This window comes from Pan troglodytes, chromosome 7 (genome assembly GCF_028858775.2).
Source record: "Pan troglodytes isolate AG18354 chromosome 7, NHGRI_mPanTro3-v2.0_pri, whole genome shotgun sequence".
Lineage (NCBI taxonomy): Eukaryota > Metazoa > Chordata > Mammalia > Primates > Hominidae > Pan > Pan troglodytes.
Window position 1 is genome coordinate 118,535,736 of NC_072405.2, and position 26,736 is coordinate 118,562,471.

Sequence of the window (26,736 nt, forward strand, 5' to 3'; positions counted from 1 at the left end):
CTTTATTCCCCAGCCTTCTTCCCAGGGTGGCCTTCCAGTTTATCACAACAGTCTGTGTAATCTGTGGGGAAAAAGCACTGCCCTGTTTCTTTCTTTTTTTTTTTCTTGAGATGGAGTTGCCAGGCTGGTCTTGAACTCCTGACCTTGTGATCGCCTGCCTCGGCCTCCCAAAGTGCTGGGATTACAGGCCTGAGCCACCGTGCCCAGCCCGGCCTCCTTTTTAAGATGTCCAGGTTTTAGGCTGGGTGCGGTGGCTCGTGCCTGTAGTCCCAACACTTTGGGAGGCTGAGGCCAGTGGATGGCTTGAACTAAGGAGTTACAGAACAGCCTAGGCAACATGGTGAAACCCCATCTCTACTAAAAAATACAAAAATTAGCTGGGATTGGTGGCGCTGCCTGTGGTCCCAGCAACTGGGGAGTCTGAGGTGGGAGAAGCCACTTCCCTCCAGCCTGGGCAACAGAGCGAGACCCCGTTTCAAAAAAAAAAAAAAATTCTAGGTTTTAATTCAAGCTGCATCCTAATCAGAAAAATGGAAGAAACAAACATTAACTGAGCATCTACCATGCACTAAGATATATGTAATCTTGCTTAAGTAGTAAAGGAGACCCAATAGGGTAAATATTCTTAGTCACATCTGATAGATAAGGAAAACTGAGGCTCAGAGAAAGTAAATAACCTATCCAAGCCCATGGACTGGCAACTAGGATATAAACATTTAAACCAACTTTGAAGTTCTCAGTTCTTTCAATTATATAAACTTCTGTGACTACATACTATTTATATTTCTTGATTGTTTGATATTATAATGGGAAGGGGGAGCTACTACAATTTACGAACATTTTTCAGGGTGTCGGGATATTTTTGTAAAGATAATTTTAGTAGTTCACAGCATGAGTTAGATGTGAAGTATAAAGATCTGGAAGTATGTCTTCTAGTGAGTATATTTTAGTAAGATTGAATAAAGTAGCTATATTGTGACATTGTTCAGTTTTATACTCAAAGCTTAATGTGAGAGAAAAACACGGAATTACAACATATGATCAGTATCCATACCTTATTTTTATGCATTATCCTACATTTTTTTCCCCAAGGGTCTGCATTTTTCCACTACTGTTTAAGGGTTTTAGATTCCCTAGCATTATGTTTTTCCAGCCCAAATCTTTGACAGTCTCAGTCAAAATTCAATTGATGTCGTGGGTTGATTTTTTTCCCTAACTTTTTGTTGAAACAGTCTATTTCTCTGGACTATTTTAAGGCTGTTACCATTTCCTGCTGGGTGGGACATTTTTTGGCTATGCTGTTTGCTTAAACTATGAAACCATTTCAAGTAGACATGTTTTATCATCCTTTTTTCCTCTTTAGAGGAACCTCCCTGTAATTTAAGGTTGTTAATAACCTCACCAAAATGACATTTTCTAATATTGATTTATTTTTCTCATTGGAAACACAGAATGAAGAACAGTGATTTTTCAGCAGTAACTCTAATTCTAACCTATTTAAAAACTACAATGAATTGTTGACTGTTTACTCTCTCAATGAAATGATGTCATTTATTATTATTTATTTGTTTCTGAAATAATATTATTAAAGGGAGTTCTTTTAAACATAAATATAAATAAAGCTAATAATTTTGAAAACAGTGCCTTAAAATACAGCTTATCCATTTTGAGAGTTGAAAACCAAAACATATGTCCTGAGGTTGCTTTTGGAGAGCAAAAGGCATTGGCATTAAAGCACTTCCACAAGTATTTAGGGCCTGCATATTATTATTTTCCCCATTGTTATTAGCAAGACACTTTATCCACACAAAAAACATTGTGGCATGTTTTCTCATTTACATGTCATCATATAATCAAATCTAGTGACATGCTCTTTGGGGACTTACTAATGAAACAGAATAAAAATGACAACAACTGCATTAGGCCAACAAATGCAGTGAATCATTAAAGGTGGAGGAAAGAATGGACATCTTTTCCCTTTCACAGATGTAAACTTGAACGCTGTTTTACAAGTTATTTCAATATTTTCTGCTCCACTGAGAGATTTTTCTATTTTGAAATTCCCTTGCAAGGGTATCCTGACGTATTAATACATTACCGTTAGCTGCATTCCAGCATGATGCTAACAAAAGCCAATTAAACCTTCTTCCATCATACTCTTGCTCCAGCCACTGTCCTAATGTAATCCTTTGTTCTAGACCCCATTGGCTTAAAGAGTGTGGGAGGATCAGGGACCCTGGGAAAACAACTCACAGAGTGTGTTATACTGATGAGAGCAAGCACTGCCCTCTCACACCATGCAACATATTCCGTATTTCCCAAAATTATAGGGAAAGTTCTAGAAAGTACTGGACTGGTAGTCAGGAAACTGAGATTCTAGTTCTAACTCCATTTCTAACTTATTAGGCAATCCTTGGCCTCCCTTAGTCTTAATTTCCCAATGAGTAAAATGAAAGAATTTTAGGCTAGTCTCTAAGACACCTTCTAGATGTAAGGGTTTAACAAGGCTGACAAGATCTGTATTTAATGACATAATCCAATTGGAATAACTACAAATTTTCTAGGTAAAACACTGAGCACTAGCAAAGGGACTGCACTCATCTGCTGAGTGATGTTTTGAAGCTCTCTAAACCTTATGACCCTTTCCAAATATCAGAGCATCATACAATGTATTTTGTCCTATGAGCACGCATGCCATGAGAATGAATAAAATTCCCAGTTACAAAACTGCTTAGAGCTCTTTGGAAATCATCTTCAGTAAACATACAATGTATAGCTAGCTAACTATTAGAATGCTTAAATATGTATTCTAACAAAACATGCTAAGAGAGCTACCAGTCTGAAAGAAGAAAAAAAAATAAGTGAAAAACAATTTTATTTTCTTTTAGAGAAGCCCCAAACGTTTATCTCATCTATTTTTAAATTAATTTTTTAAAGGACTTTGTTTTATCTATTTCTTATTTTTAAAGAGTCTTTTACACAGCAGTTGTAGGTTCACAACAAAATGAAGAGGAAGATACAGATATCTCCTATACAAATTCCCCCACTTCCCTGCCTCCACTTAAGCACCACATCCCACATTATCATCATCCCACACCAGACTGGCACATTTGTCACAATTGATGAACCTACATTGACACACCACAATCACCCAAAGTCCCAGGATTCATTCTCGTTGTTGTACATTCTATGGAAAAATGTATAATGATATGTATCCATCGTTACAGTATTCCACAGAGTATCTTCACTGCTCTAAAAATACCCTGTGCTCCACCTAGTCATCCCTCTCTCCTCTTCCAAACTCTGGCACCACTGATCTTTTTACTGTCTTCATAGTTTTGCCTTTTCCAAAAGGTCACGTAGTTGGAATCATACAGTATGCAACGTTTTCAGCTTGGCTTCTTTCACTTAGTAACATGCGTTTAAGTTTCCTTCAGTCTTTTCATGGTTTGATACTTCATTTCTTTTTAGTGCTGAATACTATTCTGTTGTCTGGATGTACCATAGATTACTGATTACTTATCTAATCACCTACTGAAGGACATCTTGGTTGCTTCCATGTTTTGGCAATTATGAATAAATCTGTTATAAATATCTGTGTAAGTATTCTTGTGTGGGCATAACTTTTCAACTCCTTTGGATAAATATGAAGGATTGTGATTATTAGATCATATGGTAAAGTTTGTTTAGTAAGAAACCATCAAATTTTCTTCCAAAGTGGCTCCACCATTTTGCATTCCTACCAGCAATGAATGAGAATTCCTGTTCCTCCACTCGCCAGTATTTGGTGTCATTGGTATTCTGGATTTTGGCCATATAAGGGATGTGTAGTGTTACCTCATTTTTAAGTTTCCATTTCCCTAATGACGTGTAATGTGGAGCATCTTTTCATATGCTTATTTGCTATCTATATGGCTTCTCTGATGATGTGTCTGTTAAGGTCTTTGGTCCATTTTAAAATCAGGTTGTTTGTTTTCTTAATGTTGAATTTCAAGATTTCTTTGTGTATTTTGGGTAACAGTCCTTTATCAGATATGTCTTTTACAAATATTTTCTTCCATTCGGTGGCTTGTCTTCTTATGTTCTTGACATTGTCTTCCACAGAGCAGAAGTTTTGAATTGTACTGAAGTCTGTCTTATCAATTATTTATTTCATGGATTGTGCCTTAGGTGTTGTATTGAAAAACTCATTGCCATACCCCAGGTCATCTAAGTTTTCTCCGATTTTGTTTTCTAGGAGTTTTGTAGTTTTACATTTTACATGTATGTCTGTTATCCTCTGTCATCTATTTTGAAGATTAAGAATAGGAAATATCGCCTAATATTCAATAAATTTAACAACTAGGAAGGAGAAGCAGAGATTAGAGAGGAAACAAAAGATGAAAATGGGGAAAAAGAAAAATGAGGCAGATAAAGACATCCGCAAAGCTAAAGAAAGAGGCAGAGAAGCCACAAACACATTGACAAGGGAAACATCAGAAAGACCCTCTACAGAAGTTGATAAGTGGAAAGGCAAAGGCAGACTGGTACTCCACAAATGGAACACGAGTCGTTCTAAGAGAAAGGTTTTCATGGAGAAACAGCTTGGTCAATGGCCTTAAATGAAACAGATAGGTTTCATGAACATACTAGCTAGTTTTGTTTGTTTGTTTTTTCTTCTCTTTTTCTCTTCTAGTTGATTCGGCAGGTGAGTTGTTTGACACTCCTTAGCGAATTTCGACTTCCATGGCCACCGTCCTGCTCATACTAGCTAGTTTTAAGCAATGACAGTCATATGGAAATGATAACTTCTTGGTACTTACTTCTGGGCCAACTGAAGAGGAACTGAAGATAGAATCAGAGAATCCCCGATGTTATGTCAGTTAGCAAAGATTAGCTTCTTTAACGGGTATCCTTGTTATTGTAAAATGACAAGAACTAACTAGAAGTTTATATATCCCTCCTCTAGAAAAAGAGTGAGAAAAACCCAGGACAACAAACAATGTTTACAAAGTATTTTGTTCTCCGTGGGAAAAATAAATAATTTAAAAATTTTTATGGAAGTAATTTATTTATGACTTTAACATAATATACAACTGTCAACATCAATCTCTTTTATATTATTAACTTAAAATAGAATTTTTAAATATTTAGGTATTGTTCATTTTTTAGCTGTTATAGATGACAGCATAACTGTTACTTTTTAAAAAATATCTTTATCAGTTGGAGATGTAGATATTTATGAGTGAAATTACATGATTACTTTGATAAAATCTGGCAAAAAATTTGTGCAGGGTATATAGATAAAACAAGTGCCAAAATATTGATAACTGATAAATTGGGAGGTGGGTTTATAAAGGCTCATTTCATTATTCTCTTTAATATTGTGTACGTTTGAAAATTTTCCGTAACAAAAAGTAAAATTATTTTTCCTTTAACTGCATCAATTACATATAAAATATTTCACTGCGTTTAGAAGTAGCTCAAATGAATGCAGAATCTCAGTTTCACAGTATCATGAAAGAATCTTAGGTAATTTTTGTTACAGAAGTTTCTTTGGTTCCTACTTTTTGCGGTGATTTCTACGACTTTATTTTTCATCATTTAACTTTTATTTTCAGAACAACTCAACTGTGTTTTTATAAATTTCCACTTCAGAAACACAGGAAATCCTAAGAGATGGATGAGAACCAGGTACTTAGTGTACAGTTTTTCATTGTGTTTTATTTAACCTAAGTACCAAATTCTAAAAGCAGAAGTGGAAGTGTCTTTATGCCCTGGTTAAAGATGTCTCAATTGTTCCATGAGAAACCTGGAGAAAGAGCTGTATTTGGAAGCCTTGCTTTGGCTATCACCTGAGACTGGTATCCTAGAAGTGCATTGCTAAGTCTCCTGGAGAAGAATGCTTGCCTCTTACTCACACACTGCTTTATTTGCAAGCTGAAGTCTCAGAGGAGACTGCCTGTCTACCCAGCTGCAGAATGTGTATGCAATGATTGCATCTGTTGACATGGAAACTGAAATATAACCGATAAACTACACACCCCAAACAGATTAAAATTGACTTGGGAAAACTATGTAGGGTTATTACAAAATTTATGATAAAACATCTTTTTGCTGCACCTCCCTCTATTTAAAATGATAGCCTATGAAGTAAAATTCTCATAGAAATCATTCTCCCTAACAGAGTTTGGTGGTAGTAGCCAGATTATTGCTGAATAAATCCTTAAAGTGGTATAAAATAGCTGCACATTACAGCAGATAGATGAATGATATAAAAACATATATGCTAAACATATATGTATAAGGCTACTGACATATTTATGAAAAATTATAAGTCCACATAATCTAGGCCCAAACATGTTTGAACATGATAAAAATACAACTGATTTGTTTTAACATGATTTACTATTTCAAAGACATGTATCTACTGTCTTGTTTAATTATATCAACCTAAACATAACAATAGCTATTACTTATTCAGCACTTACTATTTGTGGGAAACTATGTTAAGCTTATTTTATTTAATTCTTGCTATAATTCAATAACTGGAGCCTTTTATTTTTACCCCCACTATAGATGAGAACTGATCTCAAAGAAGTAAAATATCCTGGTCTATAATAGTATGGGATGTGAACCTTGGTCTGAGTAGCTTTAAACTTTAGTTGTATAAACCTGACTTTATTGACTCTCATTTTTACTGTGATGAAAAAAGCTTATTATAACACTGGCAGCCTATAATGGTGGTATTAGAAGAGCTTCCAATGACATGTTTATATAAAGAGTCTCTACTATACCCAGCTTAAATTTAGCTTGCGTGCTTCTGTTTTTGACATATCATATTGTACATTCTTAGAGGATAGGAACTGAAACTATCATACTTCACAAAGATGTATTAGTGGTGCTTGATTAACACTCATAATGATTAAAAGTCACACAGCTATAGACAAGTAATAATCAACACTTTTGTAGAAAATTAGTTGTTTAAAGTGAAGACACATTTTTATTTTTCTTGCTGCAATGTGCATATCATGTCTAGGGAGCTAGAACTGGTCATTCAGGGAAACTAAAAAATTATGATTGATAATTCTCTCAATGGTATACACTTAATAAAGCCTTTTTTGTTTTGTTTAGCTTTTGGCCAAGGACCAGGATTAAGGTCATTTGATAGCAACAATACGTTTTTAAAATTTTTTTCTAGGAAAAAATTTAAATGGCAGTGTATACTAAGGAAGAAGAGCAAACTGGGATTATACTTGAACACTTTTGAATGTTCATTGTTTATTGAATTTGTTATGCATTTGAGATTTTAAAAACAACCTCCCATATTATAAAGAGCAAGAGGACAGCTGATGAAGGACATGTCCTACACAAATTCTGAACAGTTTATTTTGTCTTCTTTCAAGTCAGAGGACTGCAGGATCTTTCTTCCCACTTGTTGCTTTGAAGATTTATAGGAAGGGGGAGGTTATTTTGCAGACAGCTGAAATAAAGTTCCAATGTTCTAAATTCCATCTTTGGAAATGAATTGTAGCTTCTAAAACAGGTAGTTCTAATGGTCCATGTATAGCTACATGGAATGTGAAATGGCCTAGGAATTATAATAACTGAATCTTTGGTTAGTCTCTCTTCTACCATTATCTGGCTATGGATCTCAGACGTTTCTGGGCCACTGTCTTCTCAACTGTCAGATCTCAGTAGGGGGTGCCAAATAATCTTTGTATTCATTTCAGCTCCAATTAGACTCAAACCTTGTGGTACAATGTTTCTGGCTGACCCAACCCTATCCACAATTTCTTTCTTCCTAGACGTCTTCCAGTATTGGCCCAGGAGTAACCATGTGTCTAGTTCTGATCAACAAGCTGTTACTGGCTGGGACTCCAGGAAAACTTTTAGGATAGACTGGACTGGAATGTTCCTTTTGGTCTTTTTGTTTTGTTTTGTTTGTTTGTTTCTCTGAGACAGGGTCTTGCTCTGTCATCTAGGCTGGAGTGCAGTGGTGCAATCGCACAGCTCCCTGCAGCCTCTACCTCCCAGGCCCATGTGATCCTCCCACCACAGCCTCTCGAGTAGCTGGGACTACAATCATGTGCCACCATAACTGGCTAATTTTTTTGTATTTTTTGTAGAGACGAGGTCTCACCATGTTGGCCAGGCTGGTCTCGAACTCTCAAGCCCAAGCAATCCTCCCCCCTTGGCCTCCAAAAATGCTGGGATTACACAGACGGCCACTGTGCCCAGTCCCTTTTGGTCTTTTGAACCTGTGTCCTTCTTGCCTTCAACAAATGCAGTGCCTAGAGGTGCAGCAGGTAACTAGTAACCATAAAATGACGGGCTAAATACTTAGGACAGCAGAGGCAGGAAGGTGAGAAGAATGTGTGTCCCTAATGCTTCCTTGAGAAGCTGCACCAACATTGGCCTGCCTATATCTGGATTTCTTGTTATATGAGAAAAATAAAGCCATAGTTTCAGCCACTGTGGTAGGGTTTACCATTATTTGCAGCAGAACGTAGGCCTGACTGATATGTCTAACACAACACATAAAAGTAACATGCTGTAAATTGAAGAATGGTTCTTATGGGGGCTACAAAGGTTAAAACCATGACTGCTTTCTCCAGGAGTTTGTAATTAATAGAAGGCAAAAGACAAGCACTGAAACAGCCACAATACAAGACAATACATTAAGAAGAGGCACAGTACTAACATTTTAAGCAGGATGTAGTCATATTTGCTTTCAGGGAGAGGTGTGGAAAAATCAAGAAAAGAGCCTTAAAAATATACATTTTAGTATTCTTAGAAGTTTATGCTGCTTCCTAATAATGACATTTCTCATTAAATTATTGATATAGAACTAATAATTAGATAAAGGGCTTTAATGCTGACCTAGAGATTATGCTGATCTCACCAGGATGTCACATTGTCTTGGCTTGACCTTCGAACTAAAATTGTAGCAAATTTTAAAATATATATATATTTAAAATTAGAATTTCATATTTTTGAAATGAAATAGATGATGGTAACCCCGTTTCCTTCTGCTTGATCTGCTGCTGGCTTATGCAGCTACTCCTTGTGCCCTGGTAATTTGCTGTTTGGTACAAATATGTACTAAACTCAGTGCCTGTCTTTCCTTTCTTTTATACACTTGCCTCCACCACTCCCAATGCAACCCTTACCCTAACTATTCGAGTCTTTCCTCAGATGGTATAATCTGATAACTGATTCAACATAGATGAGTTAGTAAATGAAAATGGCTTAGTATGGTACCAGCTCTCCCTCAGTATATATAGTTTTATGACATCTAACCAAATGAAGATAAACCCTGATCTCAAATGGGTTAAAGGAAGCTTTAAAAAATATCAATGTGTGTGCCCGCTCATCTAACCCGGTTTGAATTCAACTGGTCTCCCGTGTGATGCAGGCATGGGTAGGTTTATTCGTTTTGAAGAGAAACCAGGGCATAGGCATGGGTAGGTTTAAAAGCATTCCAGGTATTGCTAATCTACAGTCAAGGTTAAAAACCAGTGGTCCAATCTACATTCAACATGTGTCCACCAGATGCCTGATGTTGCTAGTTACTCTAAAAAGCTACCCTGGGCCTTGAGGGATTAGATGCCTAAAACAGAAATTATTTTGCCCTTGAACTAAAAAGGGAGTTTATTGAAAGAATACTGGATTTTCCCAAGAAAAACACAAGCAACAGTGTTTCTATAGGGTCTATACCCAGTATCAGGAAAGCTGACAGGAACCGACAGCAGCACACTCTCAAGTACTCTCTCTCTCTCTGTTTATTCTTTGTTTTTGCCCTCACATATCTGGTCCATCCTGCTCTTTCAGCAGCCCAGCTTTCTGCCTCTGTAGCTATAAAGGACAGTACTATGGCTACCCAAGGTCACTGCACACATTATACATTTGGGCCCAGAATCTGAAGCTGCACCTACCTAGAGGGCTACCTTTTTCTATTGTTTGTTTGTTTTGTTTTGTTTTGTTTTGAGACAAGGGTCTCACTTTGTCACCAGGCTGAAGTGCAGTCTTGTGAACACAGCTCACTGCAGCCTCAACTTCTTGGGCTCAAGCGATCCTCCTACCTCAGCCTCCCAAGTAGCTGGGACTACAGGCGCATGACACCACGCCAGCCTGGCTAATTTTTGCATTTTTCATAGAGATATGGTTTCCCCATGTTGCCTAGGCTGGTCTCAAACTCCTGAGCTCAAGCAATCTGCCTGCCTCAGCCTCCCAGCACGTGAGCCACCATACCCGGCCAGGGCTGCCTTTACTAATGTAAGCAAAGAGGTCAGTCTGGTGGGACCCACTCTCACAGGTATATTACTACTGGTTGTGGGCAACAATTCTCTAGTTCCCAGCTCCTCCATTTAGGAGACAGACGTAGGTTAAAAAGCTTTTTTTTTTTGTCGTCCCAAGTACATAGTCTCTGGAGAGAGAATCTAGCCAGCCCAGCATGATCAGGTTTCCATTCCCGATTGACTGGCTTATGTTCCAAGAAAGGCTAATCTGGTAGAAGCACAGCTGCAGAGGACTCACCTGGTATGGGGAAGAAGACACGTTCAAAAAAGGAGATCACTTATGAGGCAGGCAGTTAACTGAAAAGGTATACTTGATTGCTCAAAGAGCTAAATTTAGACTATGAGAGATAGTTTAAAATTCAAAATGTCTCTTACATGCTGTCAGTGGAATAAGCACATGGGGGAAAAAGTGGTTATATCTAACTGGTGTGTTCTAGAAAAGCGTCACAGAAGAGATACAATTTTTATAGACATTGTGGAGAAAGAGGCAGCCCAGATGGGCAGAAAGATTACAATAAATGAAGACATAGAGGTAAGAATGGGGACTCTTTCAGGTTGATTGGACTACACAATTTAGAATGCAGTGGTAGATAAATCTGGGGCCAGACTATGGAGATTTCTGAAATTCAGGCTGGGAGAAAAGACTCCTTCTAGAAAAGGTATGTTTTTTGAGCAAGAGAAATATATAATCTCTCTCTCTCTTTTTTCTTTTCTTCCTTTCTTTCCTTTATTTCCCTTTCTTTCTTCCTTTCTTTGTTTCTTTCTCTCTTCCTTCCTTCCTTCTTTCTTTCCTTTTCTTTTCTTTCTTTTCTTTTCTTCCTTTCATTCTCTTTTTTGGCAGAGTCTCTCTCACTCTGTCACCCAGGCTGGAGTACAGTGGCACAATCACAGCTCACCACAGCCTTGACCTCCCAGGCTCAGGTGATCCTCTACCTTACCACCTCCACCTCAGCCTCCTGAGTAGCTAGGACTACAGGCGCCCGCCACCACGCCTGGCTAATTTCCATATTTTTTTTGTAGAGACGGGGTTTCGCCATGTTGCCTGGCTGGTCTTGAACTCCTGGGCTCAAGCTATCTGCCCACCTCGGCCTCCCAAAGTATGAGGATACAGGTGCAAGCCACCGCACGTGTAGAAATATATAATCTGACTTGTATTTTAGGAGGCTGGATCTTTTCTAACGTATAAAGTAATAAAGATGACAGATTCTGAAAGTGGATGAGTAGATCAAGCAAGAGACAAGACAGGGTCTAATCTAGGTTGGTGGCAGTAAGAATAAAAAATAAAGAAATTGAAGGCATTTTTGAGGACTATGGGGATTTCAAGCAGCATGCCAGAGGCAAGGAGAGAGCTACTTGGATTAGGAAGCATATTCTCAGGGTTCTGGCTGCATTCGAGTATGGTAAAGTCAATCTTCTATAACAAGTTACTTTTTAAAGTGCCCTATTGAATTTGTGTATTTTACTAGATTCATTCCAACAGTCATTCACTCAACAAACATTTATTGAGTGCCTAATTTGATCAGACTTTTATAGTAGGAGGTGGTTCAGATAAGATGAGTAAGAGACTAATGTCTCTTCTAATGAGGATACAGACAGGAAAACAATGAATGAGAAGACACCATAAAAAAGCCAGATTACCTCATAGGGCTGCTGGGAAGATTAAATGAGATCACGTCTGTAAAATGCTTAGTTAGGCACAGTGCCTGGTACCTAGTAAGCGCTCAGTAAATAGTAGTTATTATTCCATACAAAATCCTGTGAGAGCAAAAAGAAGTGATGAACTGTCTTAGGATGTTGAGGACAGCTTCAGTGAGGAAGTGAGATAATTAACCAGGCAGAGACAAAGATGGACATTCTAGATGGAAGAACTTGCATGAGGAAAAGCATGGTGTGTTCTGACAACACAAAGTATGGCCTGTATAGAGTATGGGAGGGGCATTTGGGAGTGGCACATATAAGACTAGCAAGGTAAGTTGGGCCTAGATTTCAGAGGACCTCGAATGTGAAGCAAAGTTTAGACTTTGTATTTTAGGCAATCAGAAGCAATGACTAGTTTTCCAGCAGAGAGGGTATGAGCAGATTGCTTATTAGGAAAATCACCCAGGGTAGTCTGGAGGATGGATTAGGGGTGAGAGGTGAGAAATAGGTCAGAGGCAAAACAATCATTAAGCTGCTTAAATTGTTCGGACAAGTCAAGTGAGGTAAGGGCATGAATCAAGATGGTTGCAGTAGGAATGGAGTGGCAGAAAAAAATGATAAAGCTCTAAAAGTTTATGAGATCATGTTTTAAAATTTTTTATCTCATTCAAAATGTATTGCATTTTTACCAGCTCACTATTATAATATTAATCTCTTCTAAAACACAGGAAAGATCTTACTTTAGGGAAAAACCAAACCAAAACAAACCTTCACAAATATAACATCCATTATAACATTTTGGGTTAGATTACTTGCCTACATAGTGTGCAAAAGTAATTTCATGTAAATATTTTAATGAGTTTTTCCATTTTGTGTATTCTTGACAATGTTACTTATATATTTCAAGATTATGGAATAGATGCAGCAAAATCTAAGTATTCTGGTGCTCTGATGAAGAATATCTTTTTCTTACTGGATTACGTGATAACTGCACAGATGACCTAGACACAGGTTGCACATGGAGACACCAGCAGCTTTCCAGGTTGACAACTAACTAAGGCTTACCTTCCTGGCCCCTGGAAAAGATTACGGGGTAATTGCCAGAACTACCAGAGGTCTTATTAATGTAATTATGTGTATGGTAATGCCCATTCATTAAAAACTCAATTAACTAGAAATTTCATATAATAAGACCTTTTTGACTGAGTGCAGTGGCTCATACCTGCAATTCCAGCACTTTGGGAGGCCGAGGTGGGTGAATCACTAGAGGCCAGGAGTTTGAGACCAGCCTGGCCAACATGGTGAAACTCCATCTCTACTACAAATATTAGCCAGGCATGGTGCACGCCTGTAATCCCAGCTATTTGGGAGGCTGAGGCAGGAGAATTGCTTGAATCCAGGAGGCAGAGGTTGCAGTTAGCCGAGACTGTGCCACTGTATTTCAGCCTGGGCTACAGAGCGAGACTCTGTCTCAAAAAAAGAAAGAAAGAAAAAAAAGAAGACCTTTTTTATAGTCCTATGTATAACTCATCCTCATAATGAAAGCACTTGTCAAAACTGTAAAATCTTGTATTTTATTTTAAAACAAACCAGAAACATATTTTATTTTTTAAATTATTTTTGTTGTCTTTTTAAAATTAAACTTTTTTATGTTGAGATAATTAGAGATTCATATTCAGTGGTAAGAAATAATACAGAGAAATCCTTTGTACCCTTTGCCCAGTCTCCCCTAATGGCAGTAGCTTGCAAAAGTATAATATAACAACCAGGATATGGCTATTGACATAGGGTAGGCTATTTCTGAGTTCTTTATTCTATTCCATCAAACTACCCACATTTTCCTCCATCAATAGCACACCATTCGATTACTATAGCTGTATAATAGGTCTTAACATTGAGATAGAGTGATTCTTCTCACTTTATGTTTTTTTTTCAAAAATTTTTTAGGTATTGTAGAGTCTCATTTTAGTGCCTTTTATATTTGACTTATTTGAAAAATTTGAAATCCAGGTATATAATATATGGCAATTCCTATAAGCCACAATATTTAATTATTATAATCTCATTACTCAGAATTCTGAATAAACAGGATTTTACTTTTAGACCTTTCTTTTATGGTAGTATTACCATAAGCTAGATTACAAAAGCAAGTAATGGGATCTTCTCTGTCAGTATTTGAAAAACATCTATTCCCATTTAGATATGCCATGAATATCTCAGGTCTCATAACTCTAAGATATTCATCCTTTAAAATAATTTTAAATGCTAAAAGTTGTAATATGTTAAACCAATAGGGTGTTCCATAAAATGTTCTGTTTTATCGACCTTTAGCCATATTTACCTACCTATAACCTTTATAAAGCAATAAATAACTGCAAGCACAGAACATGAACAACAAATCCCAAGACCAGCTTATTGAAATGTAACTTTGTCTTTAAAGAATCTGCTGTGCCATTTACCTTTTGAAAATAAAGGCCAAAAAGGACAAACAAAGCTTCAGAAATGGAAGCTCTGATATTAAATGTACTTGAGTGTGGCGGATATATCTTTATTCATGAGAATGCATGTTTTCACTGGTGGTGCTCTTTTGTAATTGCCTGATTTAATAAATGGGTCAGAATACCTGAGATAAATCTGCAAACTGTTGAATACACTTGCCAATTACTGAATTTTAAAACAATTGGCATCGTAAAATTTTATGCAACCTTCTTTGATATGTGGTACAGCTAATTTCTTTTTGAGGTACGAGGAGTTTTTATTTTCTCCCAGACAATTGATTAAAATATTTGTAGTGTCTTTAAATAATGAAACAGGCTTTTAACACAGTGATCTTTTATTGCTGAAAAATGAGAAATCTAACCCTATCAGAAATCACTGCAGCTTATAATCAAAAGAAACAATATAAAACAAAAATATCCTCGCCATACTTGGCAATGCTTCCTCTATTTAGCTAATGAAATCTTTAAGCAAAAAGAGGTTTTTTATTTTAATTTTTATCAGCTTTATTGAAGTATAATTGACATAAAACAAACAGCATATATTTAAGTGCATAAAAATATATAATAGTCCATAGTAATATATTGTACACTTAAAAGTTTGCTAAGAGGGTAGGTCTCATGTTGTGCTCTTACCACAATAAAGTAAAAAAAAGTGTATAGGTTTTGATGTATGCATACCCCTGTAAAACCATCACCACAAGCTAGATGATAAACATGTCCATTACCTCCAAAAGTTTCCTCATGCTTCTTTTTATTCGTTTATTTAAATTTCAGATTCAGGGGGTACATGTGCAGGTTTGTTACATGGGTATATTGTGTGATGCTGAGGTTTGGGCTTCTAATGAGCTAGTCACCCAAGTAATGAGCATAGTACTCAATAGGTAATTTTTCAACCCTTCCCCCACTCCTACCCTCCCCACTTTTGGAATCTCCAAAGTTTATTGTTCTCATTTTTGTGTCCATGTGTACTCACCGTTTAGCTCTTACTTACAAGTCAGAATATGTGGTATCTGGTTTTCTATTTCTGTATTAATTTCGCTTTGGATAATGCTCATGCCTGTTTTTAATTCTTCCTACCTCCCCTTCCCCAGCGCAGGTAACCACTGATCTGCTTTCTGTCACTATATATTAGTTTGCATTTTCTAAAATTTTATATAAATGAAATTATGCACAGAGTATTTACTCTTTTATTGTTTGGCTTTTTTTTTTTTTTACTCTTTTATTCTGGGATTCATTCATGTTGCTGTATGTATCCATTACTTTTCATTCCTGAAGAATGGATATACTACATTTGCTGATCCACTCTCCTGCTGATGGGGCATTTGCATAATTTCCAGTTTTTGGCTATTACAAATAAAAGTTCTGTAAATAGTTGTATACAAATTTTTCTATGGTTCCATTCAAACATATGTTTTCATTTTTCTTGTGTAAATACCTAGGAGTGAAATGGCTGAATCATACAGTAGATGTGTGTTTAACTTTTTAAGAAGCTGTCCAAATTTTTTCCAGAGTGGCTGAGCCACTTCAATTTCCACTAGTGGTGAATGACAATTCCAGTTGTTCCACAATCTCACCAATACCTGGTATGGTCAGTTATTTTCATTGTAGACTCACTGTTGGGTGGTCAGTAGTATCTCATTGCGGTGTTAATTTGCACTTACTTAATGACTAATGATATTAAGCATCTTTTAATATGCTCATTTCCTATTCATATATTTCTTTGATGAAGTATCTGTTTTTTTTTTTTAATGGGTTGTTTTCTTATTATTGAGTTTTGAGAGTTCTTTTTATATTCTAAGTCCCATATCAGATATGTGATTTGCGCATATTACATTTCATTTTATTGTTTTCTCTTATGGATTGTGCCTTTGGGAGGCCAAGGTGGGAGGACAGCTTGAGGCCAGGAGGAGTTCAAGATCAGTCTGGGCAACATAGTGAGACCCTGTCTCTACAAATAATAATATAGTAATAATATATTAGGTGGGTGTGGTGGTGCATGCCTGTACTTTGGAGGCTGAGGCAGGAGGATCACTTGAGCCCAGGAATTTGAGGCTGCAATGAGCTGTGATTGCACCACTGCACTCCAGCCTAGGCAACAGAATGAGACCCTGTCTCAAAAAAGAGAAATATTTGTCTAACCAAAAGCCCAAGATCTCAAACTTCTTATACTATATTGTTATTTAGAAGTTTTTTAGTTTTGAGGTTTTACATTAAATATTTGATCCATTTTGACTTAATTTTTGTATATGGTAAAGAGTATGAATCAGAGTAGGCTTTTTATATATGCATAGTCAAGTGTTTCAGAAACATTTGTTGAAAACAATTATCCTTTTTCCATTGCATTACCTTTGGACCTTTGTCAAAAATGTTGCCTATGCACTTATGGATTTATTTCTGGACTCTCTATTCTGTTCCATTGATCTGTTTGTCTGTCTTTATGCCAATTCTGTACTATCTTGAGTACCATCATGCCCTGAAATCAGATAGTATTTGTCTTCCAACTTTGTTCTTCTTTAGTTGGTTACCCAGGTATTATGGCAGAGAATAGAAAACATCTCTCAGTTATTCTAGTTGGTCCTGAGAAGATGGAATCAAAAATTCAGTTCAAGATGGCTCTGTGAGGCATGTGGTCACAGGTAATATATGGTGATGTTTTATTACTTGTATCTTGGACTTTGTTGAACATAGACCATGTTTCAATTATTGTGGCTGGAACCCACATTAGTCCAGTTCTTGATAAATACTAATTACTGTAGTATAGATACATGACAAGTAAGTGCTGAGTATAACTTTCAGAAGTTACCTTTGTCTTTTGAGTCCCTGATGCATCTAGAAAGAAACTTGAGGGAGTTTTAAGGCAAAACTCCATTAAAAATTCAATAGGATTGAGGACTATTTAGTAACATGAAATGACATGTTTATAAATGAGAAACATAGCTAATCTTCTTATCCAATTATCTGCAACAATCCTCAGTAGTCTTTGCCATCCTTTCAGCCCAACCATTAGCTTGAGACCATGCCTGTGAGAAGTGATTAAAAAGTGCGTTGTTTCTATGACTTACTGAGTAGGTACTATTAACTCTGGGTCTTTCTTTTCCTTTTTGTGAAACTGATATTGTCAATATACTCTACCTCAGTTGAGTGTGAAAAATTTACGAATAGGAAATTCTATCGAAGCTAGACAGCATTATAACTGAGAGCCTAAACTTTGGATTCAGATGAACTGGCTTTAAATATTGACTCTGCCTTGTAGTAGCTATCTGGCTTTGCTTCTGTTACCAAATATCTCTAAATTTCAGTTTATCACTTGGAAATTGAAGATACTATGGTGCGTGCTTGTTAGGATTGTTACAAACATTTACATTAGATAATGTTTATAAAACACTTGGACCATATGCACCTGTATGCAAGTACTGTTATGCACTAGGTCAAGGATTCCCAAACTTGCCTGCACAGTAGCATTACTTGCGACCTTAAAAAAAATTTTAAACCACAATCACTTGGGATGAGACACAGAGATCAATATATTTTGAAACTCCTCAGGAAAATCCAATGTGCACACAACTTGGGAATCATTACCCTAGGTGATTTATATAAATTACCTTAATTTTATAACACTCTATAATTTACACTTTACTTCCATTTTATAGATGAGAAAACTGAGGTTCACACTGAGTGTGTTGAGTAAAGTCATACAGCAAATAGAGCTTAAAAGATTCAAACTCAGGTTGTCTGACCTCAAAATCCCTGCTTTTAACTATTTTGCTGTATTTCTTTAAGCAAGGTTCTTAGAAATTCAATTTTTAGAAAATGCAATCTATAGCCAAAATTATATTGTAAATATTTGGCCCAGATTTGTGACTAAAGAAATGAGAGAATTGGAAACATTTTGATGCCATTTGTGAAGGAGTCTATCATAACCCATTAATATAATCTAACAAAATCAATGAAAATTCATGATCAGGGTTTCAGTATTAGTATCCTGGAGTTAACTCTGGTAGATTACACAATGTAGCTCTATATGCGCTTTATATTTTTTTTCCAGTCCTTGCAGTAGTCAAACAAAGTCCAAGCCACTAGTCAGAGCTTCTACCCAGTGTTTTCCTGAGAATAATTCCCAGATGTGCTGCATGTACAATAGCCAAGATAACCTGATGACTAGTTTTTGGAATGCTACTCTGTTTGCTATAAAATGCATTCCTATGGGCATGTAATTTACTCCCTACACACCTAATTTAAGATATAGATGAACCAACATCACAGTTCTAGTGGGAACACTACGACAGGCTTTGGTATCTAAGTGGCAGATGGCTCTGAACATCACCATTGGCTATTGCTCTCCCAGGCTTATAAACAAGTTACATGAACTGAGCAAAAAATGACACTTCTGCATACATGATGACATAATTATGGGTGTAAACCTAATCTTAGAGAAGAATCCCAAAAGAGCTTATGTCAGTACAAATTGTAAAGACATTACCATAAGGGCATTTTTTGGATTTCTTTACTTCCATAGCAATTGCAAAGAACTCAATGTTATTTGACAGCAATTCTATTATTGTGAGAAGTTTCTGCTTAAGTAGTAGGCAACTATTCTTCAGTCCTACCTGGCATTTTGACGCTGAGGACTCTCCAGACTTCATCCACTGAAAGAACAGTGGTTTGTTTTCAATGTAACACACTGATGCAAATCAAGAAGTTAATAATACTTTGACATTATGAAAAGTGTTTTCCCACAAGATAGCTCCAAAACTACCAGATGTTATTTTCCAGGAGGCAATAAAATACTCAGCAAGGTTGATTTTTGTTTTAATTTAAGATTTTCTTTTTTTACAAAGGGGAAACAGTTTATTTTCCTCTTATGTTTATAAAAATATTACCTACTCTTTGTAAAATATCCAAGCCATACAAAAAGGTATAATGAAGAAAAAAATCACCTGAAATCTCACTATGCAGTGAGAACCTCTAGGTATGTAGGTGTTCCCCTCTCCATCCTATCCTCCCCCCTTCCTATTATCTATCTATTTATCTACCATATTTGTCTAAAAAAAGTCAATATATACACATGCATGGGGAAAAAACCTAATGTTAGATAATGACATAAAACAAAAAGCAAAGTTCCCTTCTCTGTTCTTTTCCATTCCTAAACCAGTTTTCCAGAGGTTAAATGTTTGTTTTCTCACAATTATTTACACAGATGACTCCAAATAACATGATTTTACTGACATTTTCTTGGTTTATCAACTTTGGATATCATTTGTTGGCTCCCAGCTACAGAGAGTAAAGATTTAGTTCACTCATTTACTTCCTATTTCTTTTTCCTTACTATCAGTTTTAATAATTATATCACTATTTTGATTTCTATTTGTTACTTTCTAGCTTTAAATATTATACTGAAATTGCTACTGATTACTCCATCAACTGTCAAATTTATCTCTACACTTTTCATGTGAGTAAGATGATATTAACATCAGTATTTAAACTTCCACCTCTCTTGCCCATTTTTCAAGTCTCACTTTTTAGATTTATCATATTTATTTATTTTTCTTCTGCAAGAATCTAAAATGAAGGAGACCTTCATTAAACCCTTCTCTTCATTACATCCAACCTGTGTAATATAATTCCACTAAGCCTTGGTAGTGAGTTACATTTTCATTTTCTTAAAAGTATCTTTGGATTAGCAGAAGTTTCTAATTTTGATAAAGTCCATTTTATAATTTTTTTCTTTTGTAGTTGGTGCTTTTTATATACCAAAGATCATTGCCTATTCCATGTCTGCAAAGATATTCTTTATGCTTCCTTCTAGGAACTTTACAATTTTCTCTTTTATTTTTAGATTAACAGTCCACTTAAGGCTAATTTTTTTAAAGATAGGGTCTCACTACATTGCCCAACTAGTCTTGCATTCCTGGATTCAAGCAATCCTGCCAACTGGACCCCCTAAAGCTCTGAGATTACAAGCATGAGCCACTGAGCCTGGCTCTGGTAAAATTTTAATACATTGTGATATACAGGTCAGAATATACAGATATGCAGTTGTTCCAGCATCATTTACTGAAAAGATTTTCTTTCCCCTATTGAATTGCCAATATATTTGTCAATTGGCTGAATATATGGGAAGGTCTACTTCTGGATTTTTTATTCTGTTTAATTCATCTATTGGCCTTTTCTTAAGCAAATAACACACTGTCTTAATTAATGTAGTGCTATAATGAGTCTTAAAATCAGTTATCCTAAGTCCTCCAACATTTTTCTTTTACTTTTTTCAAGATTTTGACTATCTTAGGTCCTTGCATTTGCATATAACATAACATTTCATGTTAGATTATTAATTTCCACCAAGAACCCATTCTGAGTTAGAAGTAGGTCAATCTTACCGATCACTTAGGGGAGAAGAACAGCTTTACAATATTGAGTCTTGCAACCAACCAAGTGCATGACATATACATACATTTATTAAGCTTCTTAATTTCTTTTTTTCTGTTTTGTGGTTTTCAAAGTGGAGATCCTTTATACCTTTTCTTAAACTTATACATTTTTATATTTTTGACACTATTATAAAGGGTATTTATTTTTAAATGTTATTTTCCAATTGTTCATTGAAACAATATAGAAATACTGACTTTGTATCTTACAGCCTTGCTGAATACACTTACTGGAGCTAATAGATTTTTGGAAACATACAGAACCATGTTGTCTGTGAATAAAATCAGTTTCATTTCTGCTTTTCCAATCTTTAGTCTTCATTTACCCATTTCTTTATATGTTATATCCATCTTTTCCTGTAGATGTTTTAACATATTTGTCATAGTTATTTTAAAGTCTCTTTCTGCCAATTCTAACACCTAGGTCCTTGGTTGGTCACCTTCTATTTAGTATAAGTCACATTTTCCCATTTCATCACATGTCTAGTAATTTTTTTTGTTATGCTTTGAGTAATAGATTGCAGAGACTCTCGATCTTCCTCTGAAAAGTGGTGAAGTCTTGTTCTAGCAGGCAGTTAAATTACAGATAGATTGCTTTTAACTGGGGGAGGTCTGGTTTTCTCCTGTCAAGACAAGTCTATGTTTCAGTCTTGATGCTCTTTTGATGCATGTAGTCTCTATTCCTAATTCAATGGAAAGCCTGAAGTGTTTACCAAGCCCTTCTAACTTGGCTAGACTTAAACTCCAAAATTTCTCTTACCTGTAGTGGGCAGCCAAAACTCTCGGCTTAGCTCCTTGAACCCTTCCCAGCGTTACCTTCTGCTAGGCTCCTGAGGTTCTCACTGGCACAATCGCAGTTGAGTCATTTGGCCGTTGATTTTGTTTTTACTGTAGAATCAAAATAACAACAACAACAACAAAAGCTGTAATAAAAAGTCTCCCAGCAAAGAAAAGCCCTGGGCCCAATGGCTTCACCGCTGAATTTTGCCAAACATTTAAATAAGAATTAATACCAATCCTACTCAAACTATTCAAAAAAACCGAGAAAGAAATCCTTCCAAGCTCACTCTATGAGGCCAGTATTACCCTGATACCAAAACCAAAGACATGTCAAAAAAAGAAAACTATACCCAATGTCCCTGATAAACATTGATGCAAAAATACTCAACAAAATACTAGTTTCACTCGAGTCCCTGTGAAGAGACCACCAAACAGGCTTTGTGTGAGCAATAAAGCTTTTAATCACCTGGGTGCAGGCAGGCTGAGTCCGAAAAGAGAGTCAGCGAAGGGAGATAAGGGTGGGGCCGTATTATAGGATTTGGGTAGATAAAGGAAAATTACAGTCAAAGGGGATTTGTTCTCTGGCGGGCAGGAGTGGGGGTCGAAAGGTGCTCAGTGGGGGAGCTTTTTGAGCCGGGATGAGCCAGGAAAAGGACTTTCACAAGGTAATGTCATCCATTAAGGCAAGGACCGGCCATTTTCACTTCTTTTGTGGTGGAATGTCATCAGTTAAGGCGGGGCAGGGCATTTTCACTTCTTTTGTGATTCTTCAGTTACTTCAGGCCATCTGGGCGTATACGTGCAAGTCACAGGGGATGTGATGGCTTGGCTTGGGCTCAGAGGCCTGATAACTAGCACATTTAATTAAACAAGGTATTAAAAAGATCATTCAACATGATCAAGTGGGATTTATCCCAGGGATGCAAGAATGGTTCAACATATGCAAACCAATGAGATACATCACATCAACAGAATGAAGGACAAAAACCATATGAGCATTTCAATTGAAGCTGAAAAAGCATTTGAAAAAATTCAACATTGCTTTACCAAAAAAAGCCTCGAAAAACTGGGTATAAAAGGAACATACCTCAATATAATAAAAGCCATATATGACATAACAGACATAACAGACCCACAGCTAGTATCATACCGAATGGGAAAAAACTGAAAGCCTTTCCTCTAAGTTCTAGAATATGACAAGGGTGCCCAGTATTGCCACTGTTATTCAACATAGTACTGGAAGTCCTAGCTAGAAAAATCAGACAAGAGAAGGAAATAAAGGGCATCAAATTGGAAAGGAAAACGTCAAATTATTCTTTTGCAGAGGATATGATTTTATATTTGGAAAAACCTAAAGGCTCCACCAAAAAACTATTAGAACTGATAAATAAATTCATAAAGTTGCAGGATACAAAATCAACATAGAAAAACCAACAGCATTTCTATTATGTATGCCAACAGTGAACAATCTGAAAAAGAAATCAAGAAAGTGATCCCATTTAAAATAACCACAATAAAATAAAATACCTAAGAATAAACTTAACCACAGAAATGAAAGATTTCTACAATGGCCATTATAAAACTTTGATGCAAGAAATTAGAGAAGATGCTGAAAACATAGAAAGATATTCCATGTTCATGGATTGGAATAATCAATATTGTATTGTTAAAATGTTCATACTACCTAAACCAATCTACAGATTCACTGCATACCCTATCAAAATACCAAGGACATTCTTCACAGAAATAGAAAACAATCCTAAAATTTATACGGACCCATAAAGACCAAGAATAACCAAAGCCATTCTGAGCAAAAAGAGCAAAACTCACATGACTGAGCTCAAATTATACTACAGAATTACAGTAACCAAAACAGCATGGTACTGGCATAAAAATAGATATGTAGAACAATGGAACAGAAGAGACAAACAAAAAACAAATCCATACATCTACCATGAACTCATTTTCAACAAAGGTGCCAAAAACATACATTGGCAAAAGAATAATCTCTTCAATAAATGGTGCTGGGAAGACTGGACATCAACATGCAGAAGAATAAAACTAGACTCCTATCTCTCACCATGTACAAAAATCAAATCAAAATGGATTAAAGACAAATTTATGACCTCAAAACTATGAAACTACTAAAAGAAAACATTGGGGGAAACTCTCTAGGACATTGGTTTGGGCAAATATTTCTTGTGTAATACCCTACAAGCACAGGCAAGCAAAGCAAAAATGGAAAATAGGATGCATAAAGTTAGAAAGCTTCTGCACAGCAAAGGAAACAATCAACAAAGTAAAGAGAGAACCCAGACAATGGGAAAAATATTTGCATATTATCCATCTGACAAGGGATTAATAACCAGATGTATAAGGAGCTCAAACAACTCTATAGGAAAAAATCTAATAATCAGATTAAAAAATGGGCAAAAGATATGAAGAGACATTTTTCAAAATAAGACAAATAGCAAGGAGGTATATGAAAAGGTGCTCAACATTGTTGATAATCAGAGAAATGCAAATCAAAACTACAGTGAGATATTATCTCATGCCCATTAAAATGGCTTATATCCAAAAGAAAGGCAATAACAAATGCTGGTGAGGATGTGGAGAAAGGGAACCGTCATACACTATTGATGGGAATGTAAATTAGTACCACCACTATGGAGAATAGCTTGGAGGGTCCTCAAAAAACTAAAAATAGATCTATCATATGATCCAACAATCACACTGCTAGGTATATACCCAAAAGAAAGGAAATCAATACAGCAAAGAGATATCTGCACACCCATGTTTATTGCAGCACTACTCACAATAGCCAAGATGTGGAATCTAGGTAAGTGTCCACCAACACAAGAATGGATAAAGAAAATGTGGTACATATATACAATGGAGTATTATTCAGCCATAAAAAAAGAGTGAGATCCTATCATTTGGAATAACATGGATGGAACTGGAGGACATTATGTTAAGTGAAATAAGCCAGGCACAGAAAGACACACTTTGCATGTTCTCACTCATTTGCTGGAGCTAAAAATCAAAACAATTGAACTCATGGAGATAGAGAGTAGAATGATGTTGCCACATGCTGAGAAGGGTTGTGGGAGTGGGGAAGTGAGACTGGTTAGCGGGTATGAAATATAGTTAGAATGCACAAGATCTAGTCTTTGACAGCATAACAGGGTGATTTTAGTCAACAATAATTTATTATAAATCTAAAAATAACTAAAATAGTATAGTTGGAATGTTTGTAACACAAAGAAATGACGAATCCTTCAAGTGGTGTATACTCCATTTATCCTGATGTGATTATTACACATTGTATGCCATATCAAAATATCTTAAGTAGCCCATAAATATATACACCTACTGTGTATCCATAAACATTTTTAAAAAATCAAAATCTTAGGAGTAAATTTAACCAAGGAGGTAAAATATCTGTATACTAAAAACTATAGAAATAGAAGATGACACAAATAAAAGATATCTGGCGTTCATGAACTGGAAGAATTAAGATGTCCATACTAACTAATGTGAGCTACAGATTCAATGCCACCCTATCAAAATTCGAACATCATTTTTTACAGAAATAGAAAAAACAATCCTAAAATTCATATGCACCCAAAAAAGACCCTAAATACCCAAAGCAACTGAGCAAAAAGAACAAAGCTCGAGGCATCACACTACCTGATTTCAAAGTATATTACAAAACTATTGTCATCAAAACAGCATGGTAATGGCATAAAAACACACACGTAGACCAATAAAACAGCATAGGAAGTCCAGAAATAAATCCATTCATTTACAGTCAATTTATTTTTGATAAAGATGTCAAGAACACAGAATGGGAAAAGGACAGTATCTTTAATAAGTAATATTGGGAAAACTGGATCTTCATATGCAGAAGAATGAAATTGACCCCTTTCATGGATCATGAAGTAAATTTTTATGTGTGTTTAAATGAAATTCTTTATTTTCATTAATTTATTTAAAGATTGCACATGTATTAGAGTTCTTTATTTTCTTTTCATAGGGAAATAATTATCTTTGCAAGGTAGTCTTAGATTTTTCATTCAAGTATTTATTGCTAGGTAACAAATTACCTCAAACTTAATTGCTTAAAACAAAAAATAGTTCATTTGTCCATGGTTCTGTGGATCAGGAAGTCAGGGATTGGCTATGTAGTTTTTCTTCTTCATGAGGTGTCTTGGTGTCTTGAGGGTGCTGGGATGGCTGGAGGTCTAACATAGTCTCACACATATGGTGGGAGATTTGCTGATTCCTGACTGAGGACTCAGCACTCAGCTGGAGCTGTCATCAGAGACCTTGATTTTTCCCCACAGAGTTCTCTCCATGTGGCTGTCTGGGCTTCCCCAAAGCATAGTGGCTGAATTTACTGAAGGTGCATTATAAGCAGTAAAAATAGAAGATGTATAACTTTTAAGGCCCAGGTTCAGAAGTCACAAAGCATAACATTTGCCATTGATCAAAATAGGTACTAAGACTAGTGCAAATTCAGTGGTAGAGAAACTAGGCAAAGCCCTCATGACTAATCACCTCTTAAAAGTCCCACTCCCAATACCATTACTGTGGCAATTAAATTTTAACATCAGTTTTGGTGAGGACATTCAAACCATAACAGTCATATTCCAAAAGAGCATGTCAAATGGGTATGTGTTATGATATATATACCCATTTATATATATAAATTAGAAGGCTGTGCGGAAGCCTTCTAACTTTATGGATCCCATTTCTCCATTTTTGCTTTGCTTGCCTGTGCTTGTAGGGTATTACACAAGATATATATATACTCCCTCTCCCCCTCCCCCTCCCCCTCCCCCTCCCTCTCCCCACGGTCTCCCTCTCCCTCTCTTTCCATGGTCTGCCTCTGATGCCGAGCGGAGGCTGGACTGTACTGCTGCCATCTCAGCTCACTGCAACCTCCCTGCCTGATTCTCCTGCCTCAGCCTGCCGAGTGCCTGCGATTGCGGGTGCGTGCCGCCACACCTGACTAGTTTTCGTATTTTTTTGGTGGAGACAGGGTTTCGCTGTGTTGGCTGGGCTGGTCTCCAGCTCCTAACCACAAGTGATCCGCCAGCCTCGGCCTCCCGA

The 26,736-nt window shown here is 36.4% G+C and overlaps 1 long non-coding RNA gene across 1 annotated transcript in view; it reads right to left on the reverse strand.

Annotated features, from left to right (window-relative positions):
- Window positions 1-26,736, reverse strand: part of LOC112204196 (uncharacterized) — a 182,413-nt gene that overhangs the window by 21,529 nt on the left and 134,148 nt on the right. Inside the window, exon 3 of the long non-coding RNA XR_002937741.3 lies at window positions 21,602-21,729. This is a non-coding gene — a long non-coding RNA (uncharacterized LOC112204196). The remainder of the gene's footprint in view (window positions 1-21,601; window positions 21,730-26,736) is intronic.